The sequence below is a fragment of the Triturus cristatus genome, chromosome 1_1, assembly GCF_964204655.1.
Source record: "Triturus cristatus chromosome 1_1, aTriCri1.1, whole genome shotgun sequence".
NCBI lineage: Eukaryota > Metazoa > Chordata > Amphibia > Caudata > Salamandridae > Triturus > Triturus cristatus.
The window spans coordinates 524,252,090-524,272,780 of NC_140579.1; the positions used below are offsets into that span (position 1 = coordinate 524,252,090).

The 20,691-nt window shown below is 41.5% G+C and overlaps 1 protein-coding gene across 1 annotated transcript in view; it reads left to right on the forward strand.

Moving 5' to 3' along the window:
• LOC146870551 (transmembrane protein 98-like) overlaps positions 1-20,691 on the forward strand; it is a 378,347-nt gene that overhangs the window by 293,403 nt on the left and 64,253 nt on the right. The window lies entirely within an intron of this gene.

The window sequence follows — 20,691 nt, forward strand, 5'->3', positions numbered from 1 at the left end:
AGATGCAATATGTAAAGTGTAAAGCAAAATTAGTACTAACAAACATGTTGATTATAATGTTACAGGTTATTCGAGAGAATTGCATACGAGCAATTTTCTTCTTACACGAAACCTTGCTCCGTCAATCCCCTCTCTGGTGGCATTTTATACCATCACTAGCTTCTATTAAATCAGATGCCAACTTTAGCATTCTACCATTTCGATTTCTTCAAATCTCTTATTCTTTCCTGTATCCTTCTTAAATTGTGATCCTTTCATACTTTTGTAGATATTTTCCTTCAATTCTTCAAGTTGTATTTCGTCTAATTTTCTTTTCCTACACTTCTCATTCACTTCGTACCTTTTTCTTTTTCCACTGCATTTGTGGCAACACATTATCATCAGAACTAATAAAGCTATGCCCATGATCGGCAATAATATTTGACCTAAGATACTCTTTCCTATGTTAGAAAAACCAACTACTAATAGTGGAAAAACTATTGGTTATCTTCGTCCTTACACTGTCAACCTCCAGTGGTTTTAGTTCTTCTTCCAAATGTGTAATATTTTTAATATATCCTCCAATTTCTACACTTTTGTCAGGTATATACGTGCAGCAATGTTGCGCTTTCAACATTTTACAGACTCCACCCTCTTTTACTAATAAGATATCAAGGGCAAGTCGATTTTGCAAAACCATTGATCTAACAGCAACTAATTCTGTATTGATCAATAAAAATCCTCCAGCAGTGTCAATAGATACCGGTCAACTACTGTTGACAATTGACAGATTTTTCAAGAATTCAGCAGAACCCCCACTAAAGGTATCAATGCACCAAATATATCACCTACTATTTCAGAAAAACTAGCTCTTTTATATCGGGTTAGTCCATTATTGGCATTATTGCTTCCAGTGATTCTTTTAACATGATAAACTTTAGGGAATACTATTCCAATATAGCAACTCCCGTACCATTGATCAGGCAACCTAAAATAGGCTTTGTTTCCACAAATATAATAAATTCCAGGGAATACGGGATCAGTTCCTCCTTTTAGTCCCCAACCCCCAATTACTAAGAAATGATGTTCACATTCACAGGAACAAATAAATGCATTGTTATATTCTGTTTTTAGTCTATGGAGACAGATTTTTCCTTTCTTTTCAAAATCCAGAGACATAGCAGCATGAGTCTTGCCAGTTACCAAAAGGTCTTCCCTTTCAGCCCATTTAGGTATCTGAGGTTTCGGTTCTGAGGCCCTTCTTTGGAAATCCTGTCTCCTTTGTTCTACTAAGTTCAAAAATATCTTTTCATCTTCATGTAACTTACATGTTAGGTTGCGTTTGTGTGCATCAGCTATATCTATTGCCTTCATTGTAAGGAAATATTCACCCATGAATTGTGAGTCTCTAGTACTAATGACAGGGTTCATGCTCTTTCGCATAGGGACTTCTCAAAATATTACATCTACATTTGAATAATAATACTGCAGTTTTCCAGTTCTATAAAATAAACTAGCCAATACACTACATGAACTACCATATGTCAAAGGTAAGTGATGATAAGCTACCCCTTCAGCTACTGATTTTGGCAATTTCATGCAAACATAACAATCACTAACTTCCATTGTTTCTACATAATGTACTAATAGGGTTGCAAATGCATTTAAATCAGTTTCGTTTTTATCTACAGTATGGTGTAAATCTAACTCATCTGGCATGTCTAAGTCTACTCTATCTCCTTTAATGTTTGCTACCTCTGTATGTGTATTAGTACTATTCTGTTTTATTTGTAATCATCAAATAAGGAATAGCTATTGCTAATATTACCCATATTATGAGGACTAATAATAAGCTACATATACAGATCCTACAACACTTCTTTATACAGCTTTGTTTTGGTTTTCCAATAACGTTATCATCAAACATTTTGAACAAAAAGATTTGTCTCTTCTTTAATTCAGAACTTGGTATGAGATAACACCTTAAGCGCCTTCTCTCTCTTTCAAGTCGGTCTCACTTCTTCATCGATTCATTCGACCTTCGGCTCTTCATCACTTTCTTCATTTAAGTAGAGATTTTCAAAATCTTCACGAATGACATATGTCCACTCAGTACCCTTGAACTTGTTATTCAAGGTCTTCAACCTTTGACTCCTTCGTTTTAGTGTTACTGTGGAAGCTTCAGATTGACTGGATACGTTGTTTACTTGATCAGGTTCTTCATTGATTGTCTTAAGGCGGTATTTTAGTCTTTTGATAATTCTCGGCCAATTATCACCTTTTCGACTTTTCTTAATTTTCACTGCACTGCCAGTTTCTTCAATGCTTCTTTTATTTTCCTTTATTTATGGCACAATTTGATCATCTTCGTCTTCAGATTTCCTTCCTATCTGACCTTGTCCAGGGCTTATTGTTCTGGCCTGTTCTGCCTGGATATGTTCGTCTACCTCAATCTGACCTTGTTCAGGATTGGTAATGTCTGATTTTTTTTCTGTATCCTGAACTTGTGTTTCTATGCCTATGTGGTCCTGTTCAGGTCTTTTTGCCTCTTTACCTTCTTCTGCCTGAACGTTTCCTCTAAACCCTATCTGTCCCTCCTCAGACTCAGGAATAGGGCTTTGGTTTTCTTCTGTCTGAGTATATTGTTCTCTCCTTAACTGTTCCTACTCAGATTCCCTACTCTCCTGAGCGAGTTCTTTTACACCTAACTGGTCCTCACTCTTTTCCTGTCTGTCTAACTGTGTTTGGCTTCTAGTTCTTATAAATACTTCCGGTATGTCCACCACTGGGATCCAGTCGTCCTGATAAGTGCTTGGTTGTTCTTGGGCAGCTACCTCAGGATCTTCTATAGGAAGTTCTTCAGGTGCACAACCTTCAGCAACTTCAATTTCTCGTTTCAATTGAAACTCTTCTTCTTCAGGAGCTGGTACCCTTTTGGTATGACTTGCATGAATTCAATTAGGTAATCCTGCACACTTTACAGCTGTTGAAGTAATAAGTATAACATGATGCGTTTTGTGCCACCTTGGTGCTAGGCGTGATTCTCGAGTGTGATTCTTCACAACTACCCAGTCACCGGGTTTCAGATCATGCGCTTGGTTCAGCTGTCTGTTGACTGCGTCTTCACCAACCTGATGAGAGATAGAACGCACTCTGTCAGCCAACTCTTTGCTATACTCCAAAACCAAGTCATCAGTTATATTCAACAGCTTGTGTCCTGGTACACATGCTTGTCTCATTGCTCTTCCCATGAGTATTTCATGGGGACTCAATCCAGTATTTTTGTCTGGAATACTTCTGAGTCCCATCAGAACAAGAGGTAAAGCATCAGGCCATTCCAGTGGGGTGGACGCACACACCTTTCCGAGTCGTGACTTGATTGTGCCATTCAATTGTTCTACCACCCCAGAAGCCTCTGGACGGTAAGCAAAGTGAAATTTGTGTTCGACTTTGAATGCTTCACAAATTAGTCGAATTATTTCATTATTAAAATGAGACCCTCTATCTGATTCAATCGTTACTGGAAAACCAAACCTAGGGATGAGTTCTCTTAATAAGAGTTTGGCCACTGTCAAGCTGGCATTTCTTCGGGTCGGGTATGCTTCCACCCACTTTGAAAATAAACAAACTATGACAAATACATATTTCAACCCTCGACAAGCAGGCAGTTTAATGAAGTCCAATTGAAGTCTTACAAAGGGACCTTCTGCCTTTCCAATCTTTCCCATACTAACCACGGTTTTCCTGCCAGGATTCATTTGTTGACATGTTAAACATCTTTGGCAAAGACTCTCTGCTACATTCCTGAACTTTGCGTTAAACCAATCTTGTCTGAAAAGTCGAATCATAGCATCTCTGCCCACATGTGTGTCTCCATGATACATTCTAGACATAGGTGCTAGCATACTGTTTGGCATTACTGGTCTGCCATCATAACAAACCCACACACCATCTTCTGCCCTTCTTTGACATCCTATTTTTACCCACTCTTCATTTTCTTTTATTTCTACTGCATCCTGTAGATCTTTAACCTCCTCCCAGGTTCCCACTCCTGCAAGTATCATAAGTGGGCAGCTGATTCCACATGTTTCGATTTTCTTGTTTAGGGAAATTTTATGTCTCGCACAGTGTTGGGCAACCTGGTCAGCATATCGGTTACCGGCTGTCACATAGTTATCTCCTGATTGGTGAGCAGTACACTTAACCACGGCCACCTCTTTTGGTAATTGAATTGCCTCAATTAATTCTCTCACAAAATTTCCATTTTTAATAGGAGTTCCTGAGGAAGTCAGGAAATCCCTCTGCATCCATAGCTGGCCGAAATCATGCACAACCCCGTAACCATACTGGCTGTCAGCAAATATGGTTATTCTCCAATTTTTCCCAATTTTACATGCTTTAATTAAAGAAATTAATTTGGCTACTTGTGCAGATCTGACTTCTGGTAAATAGGATGCCTCGACTATTCCAGTTAATGTACACACAGCGTAAGCAGCACTCAATCCTCCCTCCTCGTGTCGCATGCATGAGCCATCTACAAATAGCTCATGATCGGCATTTTTCAAGGGTTCCTCTTGTATGTCAGGACGTAGTTTGGTGCTAAGTTCTGTCACGTCAAGACATTCATGTTCAACCTCATCTTTCACCTCTTCTTGGTAGGGATCAGGTAGTAAAGTGGCTGGATTAAGAACAGTACACCTCACTATAGTCACGTTTTCAGCCCCCAGTATTATTCTCTCATATTTTGTTAGCCTACTGGGAGTAAGGTACTGCGATCGGGTTTTGGTCAGCAAAATAACAACTGAATGGGGAACGTGCACCTTGACAGGGTGTCCCATCACAATTGACTCACTCTGTTCTATGCTCACACAGGTTGCAGCTACAGCTTTCAGGCAACCTGGTAATGCACATGCCACAGGATCTAGGGTAGCAGAAAAATATGCCACCGGTCTTCGCATTAATCCATGTCTCTGTGTCAGAACTGAAAGTGCACAATTACCCCGCTCATAGCAGAATAATGTAAATTCTTTTGAATAGTCTGGCATTCCTAAAGCAGGTGTTTCACACAAACAATCTCGTAACTTTCTAAATGATTCCATGCTTTCATCATCCCATTCTAAGGGGTCCTTCGCTCTCTTCCTGGTCATCTGTATCAGGGGTTTAGCTAGTAAAACAAATCCTACAATCCACTGCCTACAATATCCTATAACCCCAAGAAACATTCTTATTTCTTTTTAGGTTCGAGGCAACTGCATTTGTCTTATTATTCTGATTCTTTCAGAGGTCACACTTATAATTCCTCTTTCTATTTGATGTCTTAAGTATTTGACTGAGTTCTTACAAAACTGAAGTTTCTCGGGGGACACTTTGTGTCCACCTTTTGTCAAGTGATTTAGCAATGCAATTGAATCAGTGACACAGTCATCTCGAGTGTTTGACGCTATCAACCGGTCGTCAATATACTGTACCAGGACTGACTCTCTGGGCAACACAAGAGATTCAAGGCTTCTTTTGAGAATCTGATTAAAGATTGAAGGACTTTCAGTGTCCCCTTTAGGCACAGAATTCCACACGTAAACATGCTCTTCGAATTTAAGCGAAAATAAAAACTGGCTATCTGGATGCAATGGAATAGAAAAGAATGCATGACATAAATCGATTACTGTGAACCAACCTGCTTTCCATGGTATCTGATAAAGAATCACAGCTGGGTTGGGCACTACTGGACAGCATGGTACAACTATCTTATAAATTTTCCTAAGATCTTGAACCACCCTATACTTCCCGTTAGGTTTCTTATTGCCAATTATAGGTGAGTTACAAGGGCTACTCATTATTTCTTTCAGGATGCCTTGTTCAATTAATCGCTCAATCTCTGCTGCAACACCTGCCTTTATTTCTGGACTCATTTTGTATTGTCGAGTATTCGGATAAACAGCACCTTCTTTCACTGTCACTTTTACGGCATCTACATTTGCCATCAATTCTATTTCTTTTCCAGTAAAATCCCATATCTCTACATTTACAGTCAGTTTGACTTCGGCAGGTAATTTATTTTTGGTTATCATTGAATATGATTCATTTACTTCTGTTCCCTGTTTAGCTAACATGAACTTATAAACTCCATCTTCATCTGGGGTTTGTATTGCAACACCATCCGGTGTGCAAAATATGGTGCAATTCATTTTGCACAACAAGTCTCTTCCAAGCAAATTTATAGGACTTGAGTCAAAGGCCACGAATTTATGCATTTCTTTAAAATTTCCAATTCGCACCTCCATTGGTTCTGTGATCGGGGTTCTAATCTGTTGTTCGAAACACCTACTACTTGGATGGCTTCACCCGAGAGGGGCAGGTTAGGAATGTCTGCTGTTCTCACAGTAGACATGGTAGCACCAGTATCCAACAAGAAAGTGATATCATTTCCTTCCACTTTACCTTCTAAGTATGGACCTGACTGATCTACCGGTAGGGATGCACCAAGTACGCACTCCCCTTCCTCCCCCCTCAGGCACCATCATTCCTGCTTATAATCAATTAGTGGGTCCTGCAAAAGAAACTGCGATGTTACAAAAATGTTCTTACCACTTCCTTCTGGAAATCTGGCGTCCACACTGTACTTGGCTTGACTCACAAAATTTGACTTAGGGGCAGGTGGCAATTGACACTGAATATCTATACCCTGTTGCGGATGCCTCATTAACACCTCATTTTGCGTCTGTGGATTTAAATTTTGATTCGGGCCATTATTAACTTGTACAAATTTACACTCGCTCTTCCAATGCCCCAACTTCCCGCCCCCGTGACAGGGAAGCCTTTTCTTTGCTTCCTCCCTGTTCAATCTTCCCCGTGTCTTACCCCCATTATTTTATCATTGACCTTACATTCTTCCTCGATTTTCTGACTGTTTATTCAATTGAAGCTCTTGCTGTTCAGCTAACTTTTCTTGAGCCCACATTACCTTTTCTTTGAAGGCTTTTCGTTTGTTATCAATTTCATCCCCACAATATTTGGCATATTTTAAAATTTCATCAATGGGCTTTGTTTGCCAACACAACATGTGCTGCTTAATCATTTGTGATATATCCAATCTTAACCCTGACACAAATCGATACACAAAATGAGTCATGTCCTTGTTCTGTAAACTTTCAAACCCACTATACTGTTTGAACACCTGTAAAAGACGTTCGTAGTAGGCATATACAGACTCATTCTTTTCTTGGGTTGTTCTGTCTATTTTTACCCAATCAGTTTCTTTCGGGGGACTTTTATTTTTCAGGAAAGTGATCACCTGGTGATATTTTTTCATTACATCTTCTCACGGGGTTCCTGTCTTTGAATCTCTTGGATATTCCTCTCCAGGCCAATCTATAGTAATTTTACACTCTGTCCACAAATCAGCAGGTACTACCATGTCAAACAGACCATCCAGATCTTTTAACAAAACCTTTAAAACTTTCAAAACCTCTCAACTTGTCTGTACCACTCCACTGGTTTCTCTCTCAACTTTGGGAAATCATTCGTAAATGACAAAATATCCTGTCTATTGCATGGTACATGTACGTACCCCCCTCCAGGTACTTCCCTCATTGGATACAACCTCTCAGCCCTTTCTGTTTCCCTCATGGCATATCCAGATGTCGTCCAATTTACCTGTGCTTCTTCCTTTTTCTTTGCCCACCTAACTTTCCATCTTTCAAGATCCCCCCATTTTTGTAACAGAAATAACAACTCCCTGATCTGTAATTTTCTTCCAGACACATTCATGTTTTCAAAATCCTTATCAGAAAATTCTGCTCTATATGGTTTCTGCAACACCTTTGACTTCCCTATGTCAATTCCCATTTCAGATGCCAGATTTGTCAGTTTCTCATGAAATGTTTTTGCGTTTCGTGTGATGCTTCTGCAAATAAACAATAACTCTTCCTCACTGTATGTGTTTAATCTGTCTAGACTCACATTTACGGCTACCATGTCTTCCAATTCTACTCGCAATTTGAAAATGTCTAATAATTCTGGCTGTGATTTTGGCTTTTCTATTTCTTGAGACCATCTCTCTATATCTTCTGGGGTTACTATTGTGGCACTTCTAGTTCCTGTTGAGGTTTCCAGTCTAACTTCCTTTGAACAACTGGGCAAATCTCTCTTCGGTGTTTCCATTATTGATAAATCCATTAATGATATTACTGATTCACATTCACTTGCTTGATCATCTATTATTACCCTTTCCTTTCTAGGTTCTATACTTGAGGTAGGCATCACAGGAACTTTGGAACAGTTTGACTTTTCACCATACAATTGGACTGCTGGACCTATGGTTGCTGGTATGGTCAATGCATCAGGATGTATATTTATCTGAGTTATTTTCTGGATCAGTTCATTTTTATTCTTATTTATTGCTTCCTTTTCTTGAAGTACCCTGTCTGCTGTGTCATGTACTATCTGAGGAACCAAAGGTGTTCCTATCATCGGGGCACTAGGGGATAGAGTGGGTGAGGGCTTGGGAGATGATCGTACAAGCTCTGCAGGATCGCCGGCTGGAGCGTGCGGAGCGCGAGCGTGAGGAGAGCGGAGTTCCTTGAGGCTGGGGAGACTGGATGTAATCCCCGATGATTGGCACGCATTAGAGTTAGGGACCACTGGTAGGGCCCACATCAGCAGCAGTTGGGGGGTGGGGTGGGCGGGGGGGGAGTTAATGGGGTAGGGTTGTACTGTTATGACGAGTTGGATTTGGGGAGAGAATCTGATAGGAAGGAAAGCAGAGGCTCTCATGGGGGCATGGACCGGGCATCGCTATGAGGAGATCGTTGTGATAATTTGACTGACTGTCTAAATATGCCGCCCGGCCCCCGGGATGTGGGCTAAACGGCTGTGTGTTTTGCTACACCGTGGGGTGTGATCTGAGAGTGTACGTGGATGCCGGTTGCCCCGATGGATGTTTTGCTTAAAATGCTGCAATAAAAACATGTTTAAAAAAAAAAAAAAAAAAAATCGGGGCACTAGGGGTCATTCTATTGAATCCATCATTATAAGGTGGAGGACTTTTCATCAATATGTCTTCTAAGTATCCTTCTTCTGCATCTCCGCTACCTATCATGGTTAAGTGCTTGGTTTTCTCTGTACATTTACCTCCCGTCTACTCTTCTGATGTCAACACAAGATATAAACCTTCTGCCACCATGGCCTGTCTCCAATGCTTCATTTGACTATCTCTAGTCTCTCTGGGAAATTTCGGATAATATTTGCTTAGGGTCCTGTTACTTTGTGGTCTATCACGTTCAAAGGCTTCCATTTCCCATTCTTCTAAAGCCTCATACTGGGTCAATCTAGGTCTGGGTTCTAATTCATTCATCCGTGTTCTTAAATTGTACAATATTCTTCCATTAAAGCTTCCGTACTCAGGAAATGCTAGTATTCCATCATCTTTTGTGTATTCTACCCAATTTTCTAACCATATGCACTTATGATAGCCTCTCTCCACCATCATGTATGAGGCAGGCGTATTTGGAGGAGGAATAAGAATCCTTTCTCTACTCTTAATGGGTTTGTCCTTTTTAAAATAATTCTTAACCTTTTGCATAAATGAAATTTTTCTCTTTTCTCCGTACATTGCATGCTTGTGCTTATTAAGGCACTGTTCGTAAGCAAACCCTATAAATCTTCTATCTGGACGAGTCCCTGTTAATGTTGGATCATACATGCAAACTCCACTATCTATTATTATTCTTGGGATTTCTATTTTGAAGACCAATCAACTTCTACTCTGTTCGCTCGCTCAGCCAATGCTTGCGCAGCTTTTCTATGACGCCAGTATCACTCCTTACTACTGACCTCTCCTTTACAATTTCGCATCAACTACACGCCCGCTGTTCCAAAAAATCCCAGCGCGGCTCTCAGTGACATCAGTGCAGCAGCCGCAACTGACCCCTCCTTTACAAGGTAATGCAAAAACGTATTTTCTCACAAAATTTCACACAATTTTCAGTAATTAACAATGTATACACATTCGCTATTGTGTCTGACCCACTAATTCAAAGGATAGTAAGATTTCTTTCATTGCTAGTAAAACCCTTCCGCTTACTCTTCACACACTACGAGAAAAACCTTTCCGCTTACTCTTCACACAAGCATCAGAGAACCTGCTACTCCTTCAGTATTACCCTTTCTAGGGGATATAATGACAACTTTTCACCAGCGAACTCTTTGCTACCAATTATTCTCTGAAACATACAAGAAATTAATCCCTAACTTAGTTCTTCTAGTCCTGCGTAACTTTCAGCACTTTCTCGATCCAGACCTATAACCTCACTGCAGTGTGGCTTCCATTTGCCACCCGCTGTTCAATATTCCCGGGAATTTCCAGACAACATAAAACAATACATAACGGGTTTTGGTTAAAACATAAATCAATCATTCAAAATTTTCAAATACAGTCCTCACCTAATTAACTATACTAACCATGCCTCTGCTACCAAGAAAAACTGATGCAGCGGAGTTTACCAGCTCTATACATACATACACACAACACTCATTTGGGCCCATATACATTCATACATTCAATGAGCTAGCAAATATCCGCTGGTCATCAATTTTGATTTACCTCAAAGAACTTTTACACCAGTATTCTTACCATCCCTGTCTCCGAAGTAAATGTACTTTGTCGAAAGATCTAGTAGTAGTTTAGAATAGGGAGGAAATAATAATACATTTAACCTTTATTCAAAGAACCACAGACTCAGTAGGAGTTTTAAAGTTTTATCTGAATTAATAATTTTTGTGAGTAAAGTCAGAATACAAGTAGATACACCAAATTCTCCAACAGGCAAGAATATACAGTTAGCTTAACCCCTTCAGTGCCCATGACGAGATAGTCTCGTCATGGAGCGCGGTTGCGCTGTGCCCATGACGAGACTATCTCATCATGAACCCCGCCCGCTAATGAAACGCCCGGCACAGGGCGTGGAAAGGGCAGGGCACTCAAAGGGTTAAGATCATTATTAGCTAGAATATTTATGATGACAGTACCTGAGGAGAGAAAAGAACAGAGAGCAAATACAAATCACAACCCCACAGAGCTATATTTACCTAGAATGGTGTGAGGACCTAGACATCGGATTATCAAGGATTCAGGACAGGTTCAGGACCAGGAAGGTGATCTCTTCTGGTGTAACGCCAGCGTTACCCCTCTCTGGTGCTACTCTCTCCGGCTCCGGCTCGTCCGGACCCCTTCCTAGATGTACCTCCTTGGTTGTTCCGCGATTTTTCCCTAGTGTTGGATTATTCAATCAGATTGCAGCAAATTCGGGCAGCATCTCAGCATAGCATCAGCATCAAGTGGGTCAAGTGTATCTAACTAACTAGAACTTAACCTCTGTTATACCAATTCAAATGTATGATACACCCCCAAATGTTTCAATTCTATGTACACCCCTCAATTTGATTGGGCCAGACAGTGGGGTGAGGACATCACACCATACTAAGTGCAATAACTTTCTTTAGTTCTATTGTCTAATTCCCCGCCCCTTAATTTTAATACCCACAAGCTTTATTCCCACAAGCATTTCATATGTGGATCGATAAATCTATAATACAATGTTTCGGCTTCTTCCTCTCATAGGGTCCGAAGTTGATCTTCCCATGTCCTTGCTGGGCACATGGGTTGGCAGCCGTTCAATGACTTCATTGGTCTCAGGACAAGGATGTAGGACACATGTGTAGTTGTCGCAAAGGATAGGGACATCAGTCACCCTCCAAGGCCAAAATGTGAGCTATTAATAAAGTCAGAGAAAATCATGTTAGAATACAAAATTAAATGAATTCACTGTATACCACTTACTTCTACTCTAACCCCATTCACTTAATATATTATTTGCATTAATGGCTTAGTAAAACTTGCATAGGTTAGTTTCAGCACGGCATGTGCGTTAATACAAGGGTTTCGAGCAGCCATGTTTAAAGCTTTTGCGCAGCTGCAAAGATTTCCCACCAAGCGACAGGAGACGTCATACTACGTAGATGCAGTAGACGCATGCACAGAAGAGTTCCTGTGTTTTTTGCAGCCATTTTAAGGACACTCGGGTTACTGGTTAGCAGAATACATAGAAAAGCTTCCCCCAGATACAATATGTAAAGTGTAATGCAAAATTAGTACTCACAAACATGTTGATTATAATGTGACAGGTTATTAGAGAGAATTGCCTACAAGCAAGTTTCTTCTTACACGAAACTTTGCTCCATCACTATGTTTTCTACTATTTTTGTTTTTATATACTATGGATAGATGACCTCTCCCAAGGTCCCCATGTGTTTCCTCGACACTACCTTTTTTCGAACGTTTACGAAAACCTCCATCTGTATCCGCAGCCTTAGTTCTCTTACTCTTGAAAACTGTATCATCTAGATTCTTCCTTTTACTACTTGCTTTCCCTTCCTTAGTTGCTGCCTGCGCAGGACCTTCACCTGCAGACCAAAAGCGTTCATCTTGCGAACTACTAGCTTTATTCTGAATAAGCTCTTCAAATTTCTTATCCATCTTCTTATCCAAATCTGAAGCGAATTTATTAAGCATTTCACTAATTTTATTTTCAATATTAATTTCACTCAGATTAGATTCCGACATTTTAATTAATTAAACCTCAAAACACCTCTCAAATTTCTAGTACTTCCTCTATAAAATAAACCACATACAAAACTAATAGCTAAGACTCTAAAATTCCTAAATATCAAACTCTCTAAATTTTTGTGCCAAAGAAATAACGTTACAATCGTTATTCAAAAGACCTGTTTACCTCACAATCGCTAACACGAAGCAGTCTAATGCAATCCTGTCAGTTTCCTTAAACGAGCGCTCGTACTATGAGAAACTGACATGAGCGCTCATGCACACCACGAACTCAACGTGAACCCGTACGTCAGTGTCATCCCAATGCCAACAACGCGATCACCACACAAGCGAGAAGCCGAGCATACGTGTAACTCTATGACATCCAATAGTTCGCGCATAGCTCGCGCAAAGCAACGGTAAGAACTGCTTATTTTTAAAACCATTTACATTTCAATTTAAAATAATTTAGATTTAATCTTATTGAATACTCGCTTTTCTTCCCTGAATCCATCGACTAATATCTAGTCAAATGAACACTTAATTAACGTTTGCCAATGACCAAAATGCTGTACCTAGTCTGAAAAAACATTTCTCAACGCTCCGGCAACCCTCCAGATTACTTTCTACATAAATCTTAAAATTGTGACATGCTATTTTCTTTAAAATCGAATATTGAGACCAGCGGTCACACCGTGAAATAAATCGATCAAAGGTTCAAAATTCAATTTCATACAAGTTCTGATTAAACTCAATCAATCAGTACAACATTTCTTTCCTTAAATTAATTACTATACTAATACACATGTCTAAATATTTAAAAAATCATCATTAATTATCTCATTCATATTCATAAACAAGAAAGACGGCAGACAAGACTTATCTTAGTGGGCAGCAGCAAAAAAGAAGGAAGAAGGCTGGTGGTTCTGGCCCTTTGTTAATGTTTACAACTTTGGTTAATGTTCTTAATTCTTTATGCTGTGGGTGACACAATAAAGGAAGATTGCAATAATCTTAGGCTCCGATCTTGTCATAACATCACGCATGACTGACACATTACCAACACCTGGGCTTCTCTCAGTGCTATGTTTCAACTTTATCGCCCAAAGCAATCCTTCCTTTGGCTTGTGTTATGCTGCTCTTTTCAACTCACTGTTTTGTGTACTCGTAAAGTCGATAAATGTTGTCAGGTACATTAATACCTTGTTGTTAGCAATCAACATGCAAGGGATTTATCAATGCAGCTCTATGCTATGTGTAGTACAAACGTATGTGCCTAGCCCTGTACACAGTAGTGAGGGGCCAGAGACCGGTAATCACGTTTGTGTAGGAATGGGGGGACTCTTTGTGTATAACTGAGTTTCTTCTAGGATGTTGTGCTGTGTGGCCTCTAAATGCAATAATTTAAGTTCAATTACACACCACAATAATGCAACTCTGAGAGAGGAACATGAGAAGACAACGATCCCACAGATGTCAAACCCTTCCCCAACAAAAGCAAAAGAACAGAACAGGTGCTCTTCAGAACTAATGGGCCTAGCACCGAAGGTCACGATGAATCCTTCATCAACATCCCTCAACGAAAGGCAAAGTCCAGCGCAACGTACAAACATGTCAATGGCCATGCCGGGAACCAATCACCACATTCATCAAGAAATAGTGGGAAAAAAACCGAGAAAGTCTCCTACGCCACCAAACATAGGGTATTATTCTATAACATCCACCCAACCACCATTCACCGCTCCGCGTACACTCAACTTGCCTGACAGCAGGAGCCCAACTCCTATTCTATTAAAAAGCCTGCACACCTCCCCCCGAGGTTGGATCCCAGTTATTCAGAAGCCAAAATCCAGCAACCTTATACAAACCATTTTCAAAGCAATACTGGATCTGAAAAACATTGAGCGCCTCACAGAAAACGAACTCTCCAAATTAAAAAATATGCAAGAGACAGTATTCTCACTACATAAAAACATGAAAACAACACCAATGTGGCTATCAAACAGACATAATCGACCCCCAAAACTCCCTAGCTACCTATCAGAAGAGGAAACGCAAGTACTACTGCAATCCTACGAGACGTCAACGACCGCAACTTACCCTTGCAATGAGAACAAGGTACATGTAATCAACTCAGTCCCAATCAACTCCTTCAGAGAAGTCAGGCCTAGTGACAGAAAATTAAATGCGAACAACCTGAAGCAAATAACACTAATCAACCCAAAGCAAGACCCCATCCAGGACTCTCAGAAAAAGATCACGAGGCTACTAATCAACTGCCGCTCAGCAGTAAAACACACGTCAGACATCGCTGACCTTATGCTGAGTCAGGAGATCGACATCGCGATCCTAACGGAAACATGGCTCACAGAATCTTCCTCGCCATGCTTGGATCTGCTGGTGTCCCTAACTACTTCATTGTGAGGCAAGACAGGCTAAAGAAAATAGGCGGTGGTATTGCAGTTATTCATCGCTCGGAGCTCTTGGTTACTCCATTGCCCACCGACCCTCCTGACTCATGCGAATACCTCGCACTCTCCATTGTTAACAACGAGCAACAGCTATGCAAGGTTCATGCATTCTATCACCCACCAGGCAAGAATGAACCTTTTATTGACCACTTAATGGAGATCATCACAGCAAACACCTCCCCACACTCCAATGACATATTCCTAGGAGACTTCTATTTACACTGGAACAATCCTAATGACAGCCAGGTAAACATTATCAAAGACTTCCTAGCAGATCAAAACCTAGTACAAGCTTGCACGCTTCCAGCGCATGTGAAAAGCTCCACGCTAGACTGGATCATATCCAAAGATAAAGTGGTGAGATTAACCTCAATCATGCCTTGTGACTGGTCAGATCATCACATAATAACCTTCCAAATTCCCAGAGTACTAAAGAAAAGAACCTCTCAATCAATCAAACCAAAACAATGGGTGAGGACCACAAGGAATGTGGACAAGGGGGAACTGGCGTCGTTATGCAGGAAAGATCTTCCGCCTCCCAGAAATATGACAAACGCCAACAAACTCATGGAGCACTACAATGCGAAGATGTCACAGATAATGGACACAATTGCACCATTAAAACTAAAACGAACATCGGACAAAGATAAAAACCCCTGGTTCAGCGACACGCTAAATGAAGAAAGACATAAACTGAGATAACAGAAAGGAAATGGAGGCAGCTACCGTCATCCCTACAGCTAAAACTGCTAAGAAAAACCAGAAGCGCCCACAATAAAAATATTCTGAAGTCAAAAAAAGAATTCTTCAGAACGGAATTGGAAAATGCGAAATACAGACCTTGGAAACTATTTGAATTGGTGAAACAACAATCAAACAAAACGTACAAATCCGCACTAGAAGCAACAAAATCTCAAATTAGCTGTGAGGAATTCGCAAATTTCTTTACATCCAAGGCCACGTCCCTGGAATGCGAGCTTAAGTCAGCAGCTTCTGCATGGGATGCCTCTCAACCAAATAGTCCCCCAATGCCCAATGATTCTTTACCCAAAAACGAAGTTCCTTGGTTCACTTTTGAGCTATATGACCAAAACGACATCCTGAAAACATTATCGGTCATTAAGCCTAACAATCACTTCAATGAACCACTCCCTGCTAAATTTATGCCGCACATAGACAAGGAGATCATCCCCAGCTGGACATCGATAGTCAATGCTTCCCTGTCTCAAGGATCCTTCCAAGACTGTCTAAAAATGGGACAAGTCATTCCTATCATAAAAAAAACGACAGAGAATCCGCTGAACCTAGCAACTTTCGGCCAGTATCCAACATTCCCCTATTAGTTAAAGTGATTAAAAATGTGTTTAGCAACAACTAAGTCAGCACATATCTAAATTCCAACAACCAGACGATTGCCACTCAGGATTTAGACCAAACCATAGTACAGAAACGGCCATTCTGCACATAGTAGACTATGCATTACTCGCTCTAGACCAAAACAAAGCATGTCTGTTAATCTTGCTTGATTTATCATCTGCGTTCGACACAGTTAACCATGAAATGTTGCTAGACCGTCTGGAGAACAGGATGGGTTTTTCCGGGAACGTTTTTCAATGGTTCAAGTCCTAATTGAGGAACAGATCACAAAGATTTCTGGTGAATAAAACTTGTCAACATCATCCACCATCCAGATAGGGGTTCCACAAGGATCAACCCTCTCCCCGTCACTATTCAACTTATATGTGGAACCACTAACGGACATACACCACCATTCTAACATCCTTTTCCACATGTACGCCGATGACACTCAGATTTACATTAAGATCTCCTCCTTAGAGGAGATCAGAACAATGAACAAAGCTCTACAGGCAACGATGCAATGGCTAACAAGCAATCAGCTTAAACTAAACGCGAAAAAAACTGAATTCCTCCTAAATCCCCAATAAAAGCTCGCCCATTATAAAAGAATGGACCAATTTGATCACTGCACTCAGTTGCACCCCGATCATTGTAGATTCAACTAAATCTCTAGGAATAACGCTAGACCAAACCCTAAACATGCAGTTACACATTAACACGCTGGCTAAAAGTGCAAGATTTCACCTGAGCTACATTAAGAAATTGAAACCTTTCATCGAAATGGCTGACCTCAAAATGGCAGTTTAAGCATTACTAATCTCGAGGATCGAATGCGGATGCACAACACTTTCTGGGCTCCCCAAAATTGCAACAGCACCGCTAAAAGCCTGCCTCAACGCAGCAACAAGGCTCATAACAGGGTCAAAAAGATTCGACCACATCTCTCGTCACCTGAAAGCACTGAACTGGCTACCTTATGAAGCCAGAATTCAGCTCAAACTGCGTGCATAACACACAAAGCTCTACACTTCAAGTCACCAAGATACCTAGCGCAGAAACTGGTGGTCTCTGGGGGAAACAGACAATCAAGGAGCGCCAGAGACTTAGTGCTGAAACAACCGATTTTCCGCAAAAAAAACTTACAACAGAGCATTCTCAGGTGCCGCACCGAGAATATGGAGCTCGCTACCTCCAGACATCAGAAGGCTAACCAACCACGCAAGATTCAAGAAAGAAACCAAGATCTTCTTAATGAGTAAATGTTAGACTTGGGGGTCTCTAGTTGGCACAGGTATACACTTGTGACAAATAGGGACCCTCTCCTCTAGTCAGGGTAAGGGGGTACACTCCTAAAATAACCCCTGCTCACCCCCTTGGTAGCTTGGCACGAGCAGACAGGCTTATCTCAGAGGCAGTGTGTAAAGCATTTGTGAACACATACAGTAATCAAGTGACAACGCTACAGATGGACACCACACAGGTTTTATATCAAAAATAAGTATTCTTTATATAGATTTACCACAAGACCATTAAACGACAAAAACACACAATACTGTTGCTTTAGATGGTAGAATTTTGCTTCGTTCTCTTAAGTTCTTAGATGCGACACTTTAAGTCAATGTACCTTTTAGATGCGACACGCAGGGCAAAGAAAGTGTTGCAACGATGTTGATGCGATGAAGTTTTTGGTGCAAAGAAATAAAGACGTGAAGATCTTCCAGATGCGGTAAGCTTCTCAGATATTGCAAGAAGACTCGAGTCGATGCTTCAGCTGCAGCGGTGACACCCTTTACGCGATGCGACAACAGCGGCCTTGGCAGCGGCACTCTTCTCCGACGTTGCGAGACGCTTCCGCTATATGCGAGGCTGCAGCGGCAACACCCCTTTACGCGATGCGACGACAACAGCTCCGACGGCGGCACGCTTCTCCGTGGATGCGAGGCGCTTTTCTTGATGCGGTGCAATGCGACAACTACGATGGCTGCGATGGCGACACGCTTCTTCCTCGATGCGAGACTCTTCTCTTGATGCGGTGCAATGCGTCAGCTACGATGGCGACACGCTTCTTCGACGTTGCGAGACACTTCCTGGATGATGCGAGACGCTTCCGCTCGATGCGATGCGATGCTGCAGCGGTGACACACTTTACGAGATGCAACGCCAACAGCTCTGACGGCGGCACGCTTCTCCTTCTTGAGTCGCGCTTCCAGTTCTTTGCAACACGCAGTCCCTCAGAAGGCCCAACAACAGCAGCAGGCACTGCCAAGGAACTCTGGGGAGCTGGGGGGTGAAGTCTGTTGTTCCTGAGACTTCAGCAGGAGGCAAGCTCTTTTCCAAGCCCTTGGAGATCCTTCAAAAGATGAGCAAAAGTACACACAAAGTTCCTTTCTCCTCTCTTTGGCAGTAAGGCAACCACTGCAGGCCAATCTCCCAGGTTCAGGGATAGTTTCCTCCTCGGCTTCTTCTGGTTCCTCCCTCAGCAGAGGTTCTTCTTGTTTTCCCAAAGTGATCTAAATTCTTGGGATCCGGGTCCCAATACTTATTACCCCAAATCCTTTGTCCTCTGAGGGGAGAGGGGCCTTTGCCCAGTCCAAACCAGTTCCTGAGCACTCTGTTTACCAGACTTCTCCTTTCCTTTCACAGTGTAGGGCAGAAACATTAGACGCCCCACAGGAGGTGGAGCCAGCATTGCGGAAGGCAAGTACAGCACTGGAGCACTTTGTTGACAGGATTCCTTCTCTTCATTCACTGTGCAGGGCAGAGACATCAGCTGCTCCCCAGGAGGTGGAGCCAGCTTTGTGGAAGGCAGGCACAGCCCTATTCAGGTCCCAGGTGCAACTCCTCCCACCCATCTAGATGCAGATCTCTCTATTCACCACTGGGCTGACTCATCCTGTCTCTTGGAATTCCCCAGCCCTGTCACTCAAACTCCAGACAAAGGAATACACAGCCTAGCAGAGGCAGGTTTGAATGGTTAGACAAGAAAATGCCTACTTTCTAAAAGTGGCATTTGCAAACACAGAATGTTAAAACCAACTTCACTAAAAGATGTATTTTACCATCCTGAGTTCAGGCATACTAAATTCGAATTTCTACCATGTTCTCTGAGTCAGTTAAGATTATAAGATGTAATAACCAAACTGCCCATTCTGGCCTATGGAGAACAGTTAGCCTTGCACTAGTGAAAAACGAAAATGGCTGTAATTCACTATTAGAACATGCCACACACACCAGGGCATGTCCTACCTTATCCTTACAATGCACCCTGCCCTTGGGCCTACCATAGGGGTGTCTGATATGAAGAAAAGGGAAGGTTTAGGGACTGGCAAGTGGGTGCACTTGCTCAGTCAGCATGACAGTACCAGACTGCACGCAGGCTCTGCAATGGCAGGCCTTAGACACACTTTTACAGGCTGCTTCTGTGGGTGGCACAACCAGTGCTGCAAGCCCACCAACAGCATTTGGATTTACAAGCCCTGGGCACTCCTGGTGCACTGTACTAGGGTCTGATAGGTAAACCAAACCAACCAATCATGGAATCACTAATTCATACAATAATTTACAATAGGGAGAGCATATGCACTTTAGCCCTGATCAGCAGTGGTAAAGTGCCCAGAGTCATAAAAGAGCCAACAGGTGAAAAAAAATAGAGGAGGAAGGCAAAAAGTTCAGGGATGACCCTGCAAAAAGGGCCAAGTCCAACAGTAAATTTCTAGCGTAAGCATTACAGAGCATCCGCACATGGCTCACCCAAATACTCTTGCTCAAGGAAACAAGACTTGCTTTCCTTGAGGTCATGGTCCCTCTAATCTTACAGCCTGCGTACGTACTAAAGCAGTTATCAAAAGAAATAGATGTGTCAACTTTGAACTGGACCGAAATATATTAAATGCTATACAGGGCTCTGTACTGGAAAAGTTTCCTTGTTCTGAACTGTGAGGGCGCTCTGATACCTTACGGGGTCAAGTTCGCGCTATACAAAACACTTAATAAATAAATAAAATAAGCACTGTCAGTGTACACAAACGCTGAGCCATTGATTTTGATGGAGCTTAAATGTACCCCAAAATGGATGTTGTTTCTCACCTCTTGTCTAGATATGACTGTTTCTTCAATTGTCTGTGGTTATTGGTTATTGTCTGAAAATAATAAATATTAGAATAATGAAAGTGGTGCCATGCATAGCGTATCTGCTGGCCCAATTATACTCCAAATAGCGGTTTATATCAGTGGCACACAGACGGTTCTATGTCGGAACCTCGTATGAATTTCTCACGCATG